This window comes from Trachymyrmex cornetzi, unplaced genomic scaffold, assembly GCF_001594075.2.
Source record: "Trachymyrmex cornetzi isolate Tcor2-1 unplaced genomic scaffold, Tcor1.1 scaffold147, whole genome shotgun sequence".
Classification (NCBI taxonomy): Eukaryota; Metazoa; Arthropoda; class Insecta; order Hymenoptera; family Formicidae; genus Trachymyrmex; species Trachymyrmex cornetzi.
The window spans coordinates 2289698-2302682 of record NW_017296059.1 but is presented as its reverse complement, the minus strand read 5'-3'; the positions used below and the strand labels follow the sequence as shown (position 1 = coordinate 2302682).

Genomic DNA, 12985 nt, shown 5'->3' with positions numbered 1-12985 from the left:
TAAACATTTAAAATGACATAATATTATCAATAATACCCACAGTCACTATTATTTTAATTACGCAATTTGCAAAAGAACACCGTAAGAATTTTCTTCTCGGATTTATAGAATTGGTATTTAGCAGATTTGGTATAGAAATAAGCCACAAATATATGAATTATGAGTTTGTACTTCTTTAATTAGCTAAACAGATCAAGATTTTATTAGTATTAATAAAGTGCAATAGTTAGTTCCCGAGAAATAAGGGGGTGTCACTTTAGGAGACCTAAGTCAGTATCGGCGACTTTCCTCTAATATTAAAATAGTTCATCATTCATTAATATCGTTATACAATTTGCTATAATAATTTAATGTCAATTTTATCTATTTAATTTTTAACTGATAAGATATCAAATCGTTTCATACAATCACTTTAAACATAAACCAGATTATATATGTCGTAACAAATGTCACAATTGCAAAGTTCTTAGTTTCAAAGTATACATGGGTCGCCAAGAAACTAAGCGTTTGCTGTTAAATATTCATATGGATTCCGTCTAAGACACCATTATAATATAGTCTTAGCTAATTCGGCTCGTTATCGCTGGGAACCAGTTCGAAGTACCTAATTCTGGCTCAGCATACCAAGATGACTTCGGCGGCTCTTACATGTTCAAAGACTGAGAGAAATCCGAGACGTTTATATCGCATCAATGAATTAAAAAAAGCGCAATTTAAAACTTAAAATTTGACATTTGAAAAAAAAAACGAACGTATGATTGCATATACAATCAAAATATTTTTTAAGTAAATATGTAGTTAATATCAATACAAATTAAATACTAATTATTCGTGTATGAAACATGTGTTTTATAATATATGTATAATGAATATAAACGATTTGATCATGATTAGATTATCAGTACAAAAATTAAAGAGCTGTTTAAATATAAATTAATTTATATATTGATGATAACGTAAACGTGAAAATGTTTACATAATTTATTAAAATGTAAAATAAACTTATCATATATCTACATTAGTGTCAGCTTGTGTTGGTATTAACTATTTACTTGATTTTCATATATATTCGTTAAAACCTTTCAATATCAGTATTAAAATATATCTTGTTATATTTAATTAATTCGTCTTGCTCTCATTCGACTCACTCATGTGAAATTAACAAGCTCAACGATGGCCGAAGTTACGGAAATATTTCTTGGCCTGGTAATGTTACGAGCTTAAATTTTCAATGAGATTCCCGTAATAATGTAGAAGTATATTTTGGGGACATTGTGGAATTACGAAGCAAGATTTCTGCTCATAATTATCCGATATATACGCGGATTTAATCTTATATTTATAAACATATATGAAGTTAGTATCTTATCCCCATAATTAAAACCTTCTGTCCCAATTCTAGAATTTTCGATATTGTAAATAATACTGTAGTACTTTTTTAAGGATACAAATATAAGTTTAAAAGTATATTATCCCAAATTACTGAAAGTAAATACAAAATTCAAATAACTCTTTAATACTTATCATTATTTTGTGTGTGTGTGTGTGTGTGTGTCTCATTATATTATATCGCAATTACATTACAATCAATGTAATTTTTCCGTTAAATTTCTTCTACTTACGTTTTTTTATTAATTTCATTTGTTATTGTACATCATAGACATAGAATGTATGTAATTAATTAATTAATTAATTAATTGCATACATTCAACGTCAATTGGTCTCAAATAAAATTTTAATATATTTCCTAATTACATTACGTGGAATAAAAATAATTTTTTCTGATCTTTTTGGAAAGAAACTGTTTTCTAATTATATGTATAATTATATGTATAATAATAGCAAGTACACAGATCTTATTTTACAGGAAAAAACATATAATCATAATTTTACGTAACGCTTTGATTACAAAAGTCAAATTTGCGAGCATAATGTTTACTCGATTTATGCAAGTTTCATAAAGCCTAGAATCTGTATGATTAATAATCTATATTGCAAATAGCCTGTTACTAACTATGCATCATTAATGAGTTACAAATAAAATTGGAATTTACGTAGCTTTGCTGAGAGCTCAGGATAAATGAAAAGCACGTTTTAAAAAATACCATTTAAGAATCGTACGTATTATCGTATATAATGAAAACATTTAGGATCAAAACGCTATATTAAAGACAAAGAATAATCCACGTAAAGTTTCTCAAAGGACCGTGCCTCTACACGTGCTCTCTGCATAACTGATGCATTTGGACTAATGAAACTGACTGAATGCAACTCCAGATTATGAATCCCTTTGCACGGTTAAGCCTTGACTATGATTAGGATCAAACTCTTGCATTCGCAGTACTTTAGGGTACGTTTATATAGGTCACACCAGACATGCCCAATGTTCCATAACCTAGACATTCTCTGTTCAAAGTTTAAAGCTGACGTTTCTATAACAAAAAACATATTAGAAATTCGTATTTCGTTTAGTTAATTTACAATAAATATCTTAAAAATATTCGTTTGTATTTCAAAAAGTTTTAAGATTTTAGTAATTATAAATTAGAGCGTTCTACATAAAATTATTTAGTGGTCCAAACAAAGTTATTTACAAATCTGTATCTAGTTAATTTTTAAATACTTCAAAATCGTTCTTTCCGTGTTATTTAAATTTACAAAATCAAATCTCGAAGAAGTAATAAACGTGCAAGATGTGGAAAAAATATATAACATAGCTTATATTGTATTAACATGATTCAATATCTACGGATAAGTATGTAAATGTCATGTTTCGACATAAGTGGAATCGATTCGATTCGATATTACGAAGCTTGGAAGGAAATGAGGCGCCACGAGTAGCACTGCCTATAACCAAGCTTGATCGATGACTGTATTACAATCTGGTCCCTTGGTATACGAGGCACTTGCGCGTCATAGATTGCCTAATCTCTCACTGCGAATTCGCGCTTCTCGTGACTAATGCCAACAGCCAATTCAGTTTCGTGGAATTGTGGCTAATTACGATTTTACGCGGCTAGATATATTACTATGCCACGCAGGTGGATTTCGTTAAGCAGGCCAGACAAACGGAATATTAATCGGAAATACGTGCTTCCGTCCGGCATCACAAGGTGCGCCTCGTGCTATCGCGTTTAACGGCCTCTACTAATAAATCTCATTTCCTCTCGGTACGAATTGACGAATGGATCATCGAGTTTGCGGTTTTAAAGAAATACTTGAATGTAGAAATATAGAGCGAATGATAATAAAATATTACAGGATAAATATATCATTTATAAATTTATGGCATTCATTTTAAATTCGATGTCGCAATATTTGACATTATTGTTATTATATCCCCTGTTTATATTCATCTATAAATATGTTTCGCAATATTTAATTTTTTTGTCATTTCTTAAAAATAAAATGTAATTACGCTTTTTAATTATTTTCTCTAAAAAAAGTTAAAAGTTATTGATAAATGATAGACAAATTACATACTTTTTACCAATATGAAAAAAAAATTTGGTGCCACAACGGACATTTACAATATATAACTGTTCATTGAAATATTAATTATATCAAGAGATACGCTGCACGGTAAATCTAATATAATTGAAACGGCTATAAATTTTATTTTATTTCGAACATACTGCACCATACTTTAAAAGACTCTACAGCAGTTGTAACAGTAATATACTTCTCGCAGTATTTTCTTCCTTGATTCCTGAATGTAACGAGGTAATGGACCCTCCCGTGAGACATGAGTGTCCTTGTCGAGGAGCGAAATTTATGATTGGATCGCACTCCCGAAGCAGCACGGGGTACAGAGCGCGTGTTTATCCGTCGCGGACGCTGGTAAGTCTAATGGGGTGTAAAAGGGCCGAAGGTGTATATATGGCGAATGGACGAATGGGTCAACGAGCCGTGTACCGAAGGAGAAACAGGGCGAGAAAATGTGCCGGACCGAGCGAGGAAAAAGCGTTCGTACACCAATCAAATAAATCACTCATACTGCTACCTGGCCTTCCTCGCGGCTTTTTCTTCTCTATATAACATATTTTCTGCCGTGTGTCTCTTTCCGCCCGCGCAATGTAAATTACAACGTGAACTTTGGTTTCACGAGAACTCTACCTAGTAGAATTGATTTTTCCTGTAATTGTGTTTATATTTTTCACGTATTTTAATTGCTTTGCTCTGTAATCAAAGTCGGTAAAAGAGTGAGTAGATATCTTTAGCATGCTCGAAGAAGTGCACAAGCGACGAATGAATTTTTATCTTCTAAGCAGATAGCAAGAAAATTATAAAACTTTAAAACACACACGATATAATGTAGACAAATCTAAAAAGGCTGTAAATTTTAATATTTCGCAACGATGTCTAGAGCCGTTCGTAAGTACATTAACCGGAGATGCTGGGCTTTTTATTTCGCTTCTTCGAGAAGGATACACGGATGTTACGTCAGGGGCAGCGGTCCTGGTGAAATTAATTACAGGCCGTTCGCTATACGGAACATGGAAATAAACTTACCCGATGTTGTTAACGGAATGTTTTGCGCAGCTAGGAATTGCTTAAAAAAAATCTTCCGCACACGAAAGTAATGGACTGGTTTCTACCTTAAATTAAAAAACTACCGTTACAGAATTCCTAATTTGGTGTCTCAAATTAAATACGGTACAAAAAATTTTTTACGAAACACAGCTATTTTACAGTGTTTGTATAATCGAGATTTCTGATTTTAAAAAATTTATTAAATTGGGGACTCGTACAACTTACAATTAGATAAATAAACAATTAAAATTGGAATCGCATTTAAACCTCGGAAGAAAGCCCTGACAATTATTATTGCAATTCAAATCGTATTACAAAGGCCAATTTCCATAAATTCTGCGAAAAGCTTTTGTAGTGCTTTAATTGGATCTACATGGTCCAGTTAAAAGAAGTCTGTTAACAGTTAATATACACAATTGAGTCATTCGCATCCTGCACATTTCTTTTCTTCGAAAAACTAGCAGCATGCATCAAGTAATTGTACATTGGTATATAATTTTTTAAATACACAATTTTACAAATACTTTCTAAAGATGTTAAAACATATGCAAGGATTACTTAATAATTTTGTGGATATGAAGAATTATACTATCTATATATATTTTAATAATTTTGTATATTTGTTAAAGTAATGAAAATTAATCTGGAACACAAATGATCCATCGCATTAAACAGTTAAAAGGATCGGAAAATTATCGTGTATACTAAGAGTTAAGAATCATTAGGTGGTAAACTGGCCATCTCCAAAAAAAAATATAAAAATTTTTATAAGAATTTATTATGCAATGGCTTCCTTTTGTAAGCTTCATTTTTTAATTAAGAGATAAATAAAAAAAGAAAAGTTTTCGATTTATCTATATATTCTATATCAAACAAGTAATAAATTTTTTTATTAAATTTCATTATTCCCCCAAATATTTACAATATTATTATCATTCATAAAACCGTGTGTACGATGTCTAAATATGAGTGCAATGTATTGAATTAAAGTTCACAAATATTGCTAATAGTAAGCCCAAATAATTGCGGATCAGTCAGTTCCTTGCGAAAATATAAAGACCCGAGTTAGAACAGCTTTACATCGTAAATTTACATATTCAGCGAAAAATGACTCATTAAACTGATATCGAATCGACATCGATACGATGATTTCGACATCAAGTAAAATTAAATTAAACGTCGATTCGACATTAACTGCTTACATTTATTATTGGGTGATTACGTATCCACAATTATCATATATTAGAATTCGATAACAATTGTTATCTAGTTATTGAATTAGCCTCTTATTGTTACCTTAAATTTAAAATTTATTTAGTATGTAAGACTATATAATGTCATTAATTATTTGTTTTTTTTTAAATTGTAAATTGATAAAGATTTTGTGAGCCAAAACATATTACTTATTATATGCATATGCTTTCATTAGATTATTAAATGTATTTTAATCATTTTAACATCTAATTTGTTCGTCTCTTGGTAGCTTAAATTAAGTTATCATTGCTTTGCAAATTAACGAGCGTTACATTATTTTTGTTTATTAATTGACGGTTATTTCTCGCTGGGTATCGTGAGACAAATTGATGTAGGATAACTAACTCGAGCACGGATACTCGGACGGTTTTACTATGTTTTCTTGAAGGAGTATCGAAAGTTAGTGTGCGCAGCATGCGGCGCCGCGAAAACAAGCGACAGCCATCAGTATAAGTTCGGACAACTCAATTATAGAAAACTATGTTACGAAAATCAGTTTTTTCATAAGTCGATGTCACGGATAAAGTCGCCAGCACTTTCGGTTGATTTTACATGGCGAGGACATTACTCCGTTAGCTAAAATCCCGTTAAAACATGTCAAGCCAAGTGGAAACTCCCCAGAAGTGACGTTTTCATCAAAATCAGAGACACGCACGACATTTCAGAACAAGAAATACAACGTGGTTTTCGGACTTTCGTGCTTTCCAGCCACGAATAAACAGAAAGAAGCTCGCGTTCATGAGCAATGAAAAACATGGTCAGTTTAATGTCATTGTTTTTGTAGTTGCAAACTTGAAAGCGTTTTAAATAACAAAGAAAGTGCACATTTAAAATTATACAGATTTTAAATCTTAAGGTTCAAAAGTTATAATTTCGTATCAAATACAGATTATTTTATACAAAATACTTAGCTAAAAACAACAGTCGACTAAAAATACCTTAATAGAATGCTGATTCTTTCGGTTCTATTTGAATGAACAAGTTACGAAGACTTCTCGGGTGCCTTTCGTAATTAAACGTACACGGAAAATTGGAAAGGAGAATATGAGGACAAGTAATAAAGAAATTTTTGATAGAATCGATAAAAGTAGTTCAGATAGTAACATGCAAGGTTTCGGCGAAACCTTAAAAGACGAAGGGTTGACGATGGCTATAGCGTAAAATGAGAACGTGGATGAAGAGTCGAGAAACGCAGAGAAATGTCATTCTCATGAAGTAGATAAATTTTACGACGCATAGACTACGACCTCGTAAAAATGGTAACGACATTAATTCGGCGGTGAAGCACTGAACGTTAAAGCGTATTAACAGTCCGTATTAAGTCCGTTCGTGTATATCGCATATACGTGTATATATATATGGATACATATATATATATATATATATGTGTGTGTGTGTATGTGTATGTTATAGACTACGACCTCGTAAAAATGGTAACGACATTAATTCGGCGGTGAAGCACTGAACGTTAAAACGTATTAACAGTCCGTTCTAACAGTCCGTATTAAGTCCGTTCGTGTATATCGCATATACGTGTATATATATATGGATACATATATATATATATATATATGTGTGTGTGTGTATGTGTATGTGTGTGCGCATCGTGTCGTCACGAAGTTTTTCGATTTTAATTAAAGCTAGGAAACAATAGTCGTTCTTGAACGAGAAATTATTCCGATGTGTATTTTTATCATATTACTTTCAATTATTTCAACATGTATATAATATCCTTAAATCTTTAACATAGACAGAATAGTATGTTAAATGCTATTGGAACTTATTAAAAAAACATGGTAAGTTTAATATAAAATGTAATTATACAAGTATGTATTTTAAATTTAAATAATAAAACACTAAATAAACTAACAATAAGGCAATTTAAATAATTTTGGCATCATTGCTCCAATTAATATAATTTAAAATTTAAAAAGAAGCACAACATTCGATACATACATTTATACTCTTAAAGAAATATTCATTTTCTTTAATTAGTAAGTTCACAGTATTATAGCTATTACAAAATGGCAAGTATCAAGAGACTAATTAATTAATTCCATCATCAAATATTGCAATATCACATTTAATAGAAATATTAGATCTCTAAATAAACCACAGACAGTAACTACTACTTATTGCCTGTCTATTTCAACTATGAGGTAGTTTAGATGTGGAAACTAAATGGTTTAAATGTGGAAACTAAATGGAAACTATCCGCGTAGACATTCGATATTGGCGGAAAGCCACGGGAGTCGATTAACGAACGAGACCTCATCGTTCCGAGTTACATAGGAAGCTATCAGATGATCCCGTTTTCTAGAATATTGTCGTTTATTAAGTGGCATAATTTTCTCCCCTGAAAAACGTCAAAATGCGACAAAGAGAAACGTATTACAAATAATAGTCCTTTTGATTTATAAGTAGATATTAAATTACAAATAATAGTCCCTTTGATATATAAGTAGATATTAAATGTAGGTTCCACGGACAAAAATTCCAGACTTTTGTATGTGGAAAAATCTACGATTGGACCTCCATGAAACTTGATAAATTCATAGATAGGATATGTTATATATTTTTGCAACAAAAAGTACATATAATATCCGATATCATTTCCGAATGCATAAAAATAAGGATAACATTATAGACGTCATATTATAATTTACGTATTAGCAGAAATATTTTGCATATTTAAAAAACTTCACATTTTTCTTCAAATATAAATCTTGTTCAACTTTCATGTGCGTATTCTAGTTCTCAAATAAAATGAAAATTATTAGAATAACAATTAACACAAAATTAATTAATTTTAGTTAAATTAGAACTGCCAAATATGTATATGTGTGTATACGTAAAATTTAAATTATTTATCAAATCATTATATTTATCTATTTTATTTCAGGTGATATAAATAAAAAATGTCCCATATGTAATCATAAAAGAATTCACAAGTCAACGATCAGTGTACTGCTAATAATATTTATATGCACCATCCACTTTTCCTATTTATTAGTCTTCAATTTCTATTATCCTGTTTGCTTCAAATTAAGTAAATATAAAATAAAATAGGTGTAAAATAAATACATCAAAAATTTCATTTACTGTTTTTGCAACAGTTTATCTCTTAAAGTTAATGTAGTTAGTAATGGAAAAATTATTCTCAGATATTCATAAAAACTTTAGTAACTTATTGTACAAACAGTACATGTCTGTGTCTAGTAAATTTTAAATGACTTGTGCAAATGACATTTATTTCTGTCAATTCGTTTCATAATTTTTTTTTATTTTAATTTTCTCTCGCTTTAGATTATAGGAATAATAGACTGCAGGAATAACAGACTGGTATATTGTCCATATGATCGTTTAGTTTTCAAAAGAATTTCCATCAAGGTTGAACGTAAACGTAGCGAAATATATACATTGAACTGTCAATCAAAAAAAGAACAGAATGCGTTTTTCACTTGAAAGGTCAATTTTTTAAAAATGAATCATTCTTCTTTTATTATCTTGTCTGAAATTAAACTAAATAACAGAATATGATATGTTTTATTGATAAGATTTAAAAGTTCGTTGCACAATAAAAAGTCAGATTAAATTACATCGATGATAAAAAAAATAAAAAATTTGTAAAATGATATTGATCCTGACAGACATCAATTAGATAATTCATAGTACAGACTATAACAATAATATCAAATGTAAATTCTTAATTTATCTGCATTGTAAATAATAATGGAAATTTAAAGTAAAATTCTTCTATGTATAGATTATATCATTATACATAATATCTTGAAAACTTAATTTGGGTTAATTACATATCTTCATTCAATGTTAATAGTAATATAACGACTAAACTTACTTCTAAGTGCTCAAATTTTGAAGTTCATCGCTAATTAAATTATTTACATGCAAGCTTAATAGAAGACATATACTGTTTGTACAGGTTATTAATCTTTTTGAATATTGAAAAAGAAAGACGAAGAAGAATGAGGAGAAGAAAGAAGAGGAGAGATTTTATCCAAACATCTCTCGGATAAAGCTGTTGTCGTAGCATGTCTAGGAGAAAAGCGATCGTGGCAATCGATTCTCGGACGCCCCTCATGATTCAAATTTCGGCCTGACAATGAGGAGAAGTTATCGTTCGCGTATTGCGTTAAGCGGTATTTATAACTCTCTGCAGAGTGGCTCTAAATTTCTGACGAGAAGCCAAGAGAATGAAGCCATAGTAATGAAGCCATTACCTTGGTATTACCTTACATTTGCAAGCAATCAAAGTTGTTCTAAACTTAATATCGATCATAGGCGCATTTAAATCATACACAAAAATGTCAGACGTCAACTATTTCATCCAAACACATTCTCTTTCGTTCTTTATAAATACAATTTATTTATGAAGCCATTACCTTGGTATTACCTTACATTTGCAAGCAATCAAAGTTGTTCTAAACTTAATATCGATCATAGGCGCATTTAAATCATACACAAAAATGTCAGACGTCAACTATTTCATCCAAACACATTCTCTTTCGTTCTTTATAAATATAAATTTATTTATCTGTTCATTTAGTACATCATAGATGTCCAGTCAAATTCGGTATGGATTTTTTGCGTAAAGTATTTATATCTAATAAAAATATTATATATTCAAAGTATTGAATTTTTAACGTTGAAAAAATGAAGCTACTAAACTGGAAGTATCAAATAGATGAAAAAATACATTAATTAATATTTTATTTATAATACCTATTATTTCTCTCTTTTTCTTTTTACTACATTTTTTAACAAAAAGTTGTAATTGTATAGCTCCCTTGTTACAAAATTTTAATTCAATCTCAAAGTTTTTAGACATAAATAAGTGTAATATAATCATCAAGACTATCAATTTGCGTACAGTTTCCCAATAAAACCAATTCTCTCGGAATACGTGCAACCTGCGTTTGCATTGCCACACAATCGAAGATCTCTCTTGCGTTTGCTGGTCGTAACAATTACGTCTTTATTAACCACGGGGACCGGCTGAAACGACCAGAAACGCTGGCCGCCAGCGGTTCTAATTAGCACCACTACAGCGAATTACTGGCGTGCGGAATTTCGCCGCTAAAACGCGCCCAGGAAAACATGGAACGGCACTTTTCTGAGAGATCCCAAAACGCCCGCAGCGGTGATACGACTGAAATCGCGTTGCGCAGCAAAAAATTACCCCTGACAACTCGTGGCAATCGTACTTCGTTCTCCTCCTCGTTCTTTTTGTCACGTCCGTGTCTTCATGATTATCTCCTGGCGCCTCCATATCGCAGTTGCTTTTTATGTAATAGCGCGCAGATTAATGACGACAACTTTGTCGTTTGTTAATTACATATTCTTTTATTTTTCAAAATTATTGAATATGAATTGACGTATAATGAAGGTAACTTTATTGAATGAATATTTCAGAAGTAAAATTGTATTTTAGTATTAATTTTGAAAATTAAAATTGTTTTTCACGATGAGTATTCGATTAATCAATAAAATATTAATTGTGCTTTTAATGTGTAAATTATATAATGCAAATCAAAATTACATGTTAAAAAATAGCTGGTGCCATCTTATTTTAATATTAATGGGACATTAATCTAATTTTCAATATTTAAAAATTAATTTCCTCGTAAATAACTTATTCAACGCAAACTAAAAGTAATACAACATCAAGTTATAATTTTGTACTCAATATAAATGTAAAATTACACGTGGTTACATAACAGTTACATCATTGTGAGTACAAAATAATGTTATGTTAATTTTAGTTGATGTTAATTGGGTGTTTAATTAATTTCATTAGCTCATCAATTCCTAAACACAGATAAAAAAATTATGTGAGTTAATTATTAATTTTCAGATTTTACATAACAAATATTAATTTAGATTTATCTTTTTTCATTCAATTACATAATAACAATATGTATGAATATATATGTATGGTAAAATGATGAAATATGTATGAGTATATATATAGAGAGAGAAATAATTTGATTTATGTACAGCTTAAAAACTTTTCTTTAAAAATTTCTATGAAGATTCAATTTTAGAAAAATTTAGAAACTGTTGTATCAAATTGACAATAGCAACATGCATCATTCAACAGCTGTTAAAGCTAGTATTATATGTATAGCTTCTAATAGGACATATTATAAGATACTTCATTAGTAAACAATATAATCAAACTCACATATCAACTAGAATTATGTCAGTTGCAATTAAATTATCAACACCATAAATAAAAATTGGACTCACCATAGAATACCTCATAGAATAAAACCTCATAGAATAAAACAGCATCCCGAAAAACTGTAAATGTAAGAAAAGCTGTTTAAGATGTGTTACATACATTTACGAGGGAATATCTAGTTATTATAATCTCAATACTTTCAGTAATTAGCAGGCATTCCTACAATCCTCTGTTATTATATAATGCACTTACAATTTTAGTACAGACGATGATGGTTTGTCATCACCGAAGGGAAAGACAGATTATACCAGAATTAGTGCGATTTATTTATCCAACTTTACCCAGCATTTACGAAATATTATTCGACTTCCGAGAACTTATTTGGCATTTCCGAGATTTTATTCGATGTTTCGGGTTTCGGCCATGGTGGAAAACACAGAACATGGTGGAAAAATCGCAAACGATCGCGGAGCAACTTCATACTATCAATGAAAAGACAGATTCGATCGAACGACTTTACATCGCGTACGTTAATTAATGCATAATGACGGTCACCCGTGATCTCATTCGATGTTCCTGAGACATTATTCGATATTAGCAGCACTTATTCGCCCGAATGAATCACTTGGAGTAATTGGACACATAAAATCAACGGAGCTATCACGTTTCACCTAACGACCACCGCGGCGCGAGACTATTACAAGATGGCGCGCAATTGACAGGAAGCGAACCTAAAGGCCGATATTGATAGTCAGTGCTTATAGGTATTTAAGATGATCTTAAGTACAATCTTGAGATGCCATAAATCAATCTCACAGAGCTGTATTAGCGTCATAAGACATTTATTAATAGACTGTCTACAACAGGAGTACTATCGTGTAGTAATGCCTTAAGCTGTATGAAATTGACCAATCATAGATTATTTTCTTAACATTTGATTAACTCTGATTGGTCAATTTCTTACGGCTTACAATTATTACACCATGGGTACGT

At 30.6% G+C, this 12985-nt stretch overlaps 1 long non-coding RNA gene across 1 annotated transcript; it reads right to left on the bottom strand.

Annotated features, from left to right (window-relative positions):
* Window positions 1–8008: 8008 nt before the first annotated feature.
* LOC108757888 (uncharacterized) lies at window positions 8009–12622 on the bottom strand. The gene is made up of 3 exons (XR_001939924.1): window positions 12245–12622; window positions 12058–12111; window positions 8009–8143 (listed from the first exon to the last, which is right to left on the bottom strand). It is a non-coding gene; the product is annotated as an uncharacterized LOC108757888 (long non-coding RNA).
* Between the last annotated feature and the right edge of the window lie 363 nt (window positions 12623–12985).